At 35.4% G+C, this 3,432-nt stretch overlaps 1 long non-coding RNA gene across 1 annotated transcript; it reads right to left on the bottom strand.

The window, feature by feature from the left end:
• Positions 1–389: 389 nt before the first annotated feature.
• On the bottom strand, positions 390–1,853 carry LOC145430914 (uncharacterized). Its single transcript, XR_013911256.1, has 2 exons — positions 1,290–1,853; positions 390–1,100 (listed from the first exon to the last, which is right to left on the bottom strand). It is a non-coding gene; the product is annotated as an uncharacterized LOC145430914 (long non-coding RNA).
• Between the last annotated feature and the right edge of the window lie 1,579 nt (positions 1,854–3,432).

Raw genomic sequence — 3,432 nt, 5'->3', positions numbered from 1 at the left:
AAATATCCACAACTATCAATCGGAGCTTTGTTGTAAAGTGTAAAGCATAAAACCATTTATTAATGAATAATAAATATTTATAAATGCCAAATGGGAGCCTTATTGTAAAGTGTAAAGCATGACACCATTTATTTATGACTAATAAACATTTATAAATGCCAAACGGGAGCCTTATTGTAAAGTGTAAAGCATAACACCATTTATTAATGACTACTAAACATAAATGACAAAAGAGAGTTTTGTTGTAAAGTTTAAAACATGTCAACATTTATTAAGGACTAATAAACATTTATAAATGCCAAATGGGAGCCTTATTGTAAAGTGTAAAGCATAACACCATTTATTAATCACTAATAAACATTTATAAATGACAAAAGATAGCTTTGTCGTAAAGTTTAAAACATGTCAACATTTATTAATCACTAATAAACATTTATAATTGCCAAAAGTGAGTCTTAAATGTATAATGTCACCATTTATAACACTTAGACCTAAATTACAATCAGTGCTTGAAATAACATTTAACTACTGTCAAAAATGGCAATGTATTGTAAGAGTAACACATGTAACATTAAATGTGTTTTTTAAAACACCAAACAGTCACCCACTCCAAAAAAAGTTCATGCCAGACTGGTTCAAACTGGAAATATTTTTTGTATGTCCTTAAATAAGCGTCCCAGTGGTCCATCAGGGTGTCGCGAACCAAGCCAAGATGACCACTCAAGAACCATCAGGTGTTCCTCCAGCAACTTCTCAGTGCGATTTCCTCTTAGTCTACGGACATGTCCTTTGATGGTCATCCAAGCCCTTTCGATATGCTGTGTATGACTGCCAGATTGAGGATCTACAAACCACCTGCTGTGATTTACAGTGTAATGTCTGTACCCTATGTTTGTCAAAACATTTTTCTAGGCTCTCCACTCATCACTGATAATGGCACTACCCAACTTAACATGCTGTCTGATCAGAGGAACAAGGTGGCGCCTTGATCGTTTTTCAACAAGTTTTAACACGAGCCTTCGCCTTTTGTCTTTAATTCCCATCATTCCAAATACCCATTTCTTCCTTTTCCATGCATTTCCAAAGCGTCCACGTGCATACTGAAAACAAAAAGAATAAAATTAAACAGAATTAAAATGAAAAAGAATAAAATTAAATATCTACAAAGAAACATTCAAAAAGATGGTTGCTTCTACTAATTTTTTTTACTTATGGTAAAGGTTTCCATGTTTAGAGGACACAGTCAGATCTGCATTGATTCTAACAAACCTGTCTGAGAGTTTACCAACCTTTCGCTGATGACGGAGACAGCTTTCATCTATAACCACAAATTCTCTGTCACCACCAAGACGGTGTCCATTGTTTATTCTGTGTCTTTTAATTGCACGTATACAAACATGTCGAATGTGTCTTGCCATGCTACTTAGTGTTCTGGAGCTGCCAGCCACTTCATCTGAGCACTGTAACAAAAAATAATTTCCCCCAGGGATCAATAAAGTATTCTGATTCTGATTCTGATCATCGATCATATCTACTTGTCTGAGCCTGAGCCCTTGTGAAAATCTGTGATAGAAATTGAGGCAATTATTACTTACTGAGGCCCTAATTTTATTTCACAAGTCTCGTATTGGTGTTCAATTATGAAAGGTGCATTGCTATTAATGTCTACATCTACATATACCTGTAAATGAACTTCATCCAACTGAAAAGAGATGTTTTTGATTTCTCAAAGAGGGAGCCAGTTCTAATTGTTCTGGAAACTCTCCTATGACTTGCTCTTTTGCAGCACCTGAGAACATATCAATGAGTTAAGTAAAGAAATGGACCCTTAAACAAGAGCATTAATTGAAAAGATAATCACAAAATTAAGTATGAAGAAAATAATAATGAAAAGAGGTTAATGCTCCCTCTTGCATTGATAACCGAAATGTTTTGTTATATTTACTACATGCACTACATTATCATGCATTATACATACCACATATATTGGTCTTTCTTCACCACGGAAATCATTTTCATCTTATGGTGACAAACAGGACATCTAAGCTTTTTTAGCAGGTGTTTCTTCTGCAGCCATTTAATGAGCCTTAGTGCCTTATATTTAGTTTGTTTTCCTTCTATTCTGGCGCGCAATCTCATTCCCAAAGACATTCTGGTGGAAAAAAATGAGTAATTTATTTTATTATCACCTCGAAACACCGTAAAATACTCTATGGGAGTCTAGTGCAAATCGGTTCAGAGTTAAAGAACTTCACATGCTATATAAAACAAGCCCTATAATCAAAAATAGTCCCACGCAAAAAAGAGGATTGTCTCACCTGTTATAATGTATCTCCGACTTTGTTATGTAGATCTAACCCGCTGGATTCATGCTAAAAAAATATGTTCTGCTGCCAAAGGGAGGGAAAACAAATTTAATTTAAACGCAGAGGAGCTTATACAACCATCCAATCACAGTTAACTTTATTAAGGAAAGCCCCTCCTCTCAGAGCGTGACAGGCAGTGGAGCGCTCTGGAAGGTCAAGCCAAAGGGGCACGAACAGACACACTGAAGGCGCTCGTTCAAGTTGCTGCGCCATGGATGGAGCAGAAGATAAAAATTTGTGTGCGTCTGCGACTTACACAGTTAGCACACGTTCGAAGAGATACAAAAAGCAGAGACTGGATGATCTAGATTGCACTAAGCCAACGACGTCAGCAGTTAGACATGAAGGTGAGTATAATGCTAGCTAGCTAGCTACCGAGCCATTTGGCTGCTAGCTACAGTGGCTAACTAACATCACATAACATGTGAATAGCTCTATTACTATTGGTTATTCCAAACGATTGATATCACTTAGTTGTATATTTTTAGTTTTGTTTATGTGCATCATTAAATTTATATTAAACACCCTGGTAAGGCAGTACACATAAGAATTATTTGCCTTGTTTTAGAAATGTCTGAACCACCACATGTGTATATAACATAATTTTTACAAAGTGGCTTTTTATAAATTCAAGTTGTAACCGTTTTTAATCAATATTTTATTTGAGTTTCCCAAGTTTAGATTATAAATTATTTTAGTATTGTAATTTAATAATTGTTTGTTCTTTAGATTCTTCTTCTAATCCTGCCCCTACTGCAACTGCCCTTCTTAACAAGGAGCGAGAGAAACTGACTTTTCTTAAGGAGGAACTGGAGCGCGACACCCTGATGGACCACTGGGACGCTTATTTAAGGACATACAAAAAATATTTCCAGTTTGAACCAGTCTGGCATGAACTTTTTTTGGAGTGGGTGACTGTTTGGTGTTTTAAAAAACACATTTAATGTTACATGTGTTACTCTTACAATACATTGCCATTTTTGACAGTAGTTAAATGTTATTTCAAGCACTGATTGTAATTTAGGTCTAAGTGTTATAAATGGTGACATTATACATTTAAGACTCA

This window comes from Astatotilapia calliptera, chromosome 9, assembly GCF_964374335.1.
Source record: "Astatotilapia calliptera chromosome 9, fAstCal68.1, whole genome shotgun sequence".
In the NCBI taxonomy this organism is placed as follows: domain Eukaryota; kingdom Metazoa; phylum Chordata; class Actinopteri; order Cichliformes; family Cichlidae; genus Astatotilapia; species Astatotilapia calliptera.
Note: the sequence above shows the minus strand (reverse complement) of the source record. Positions and strands in the feature narration are given on the sequence as shown.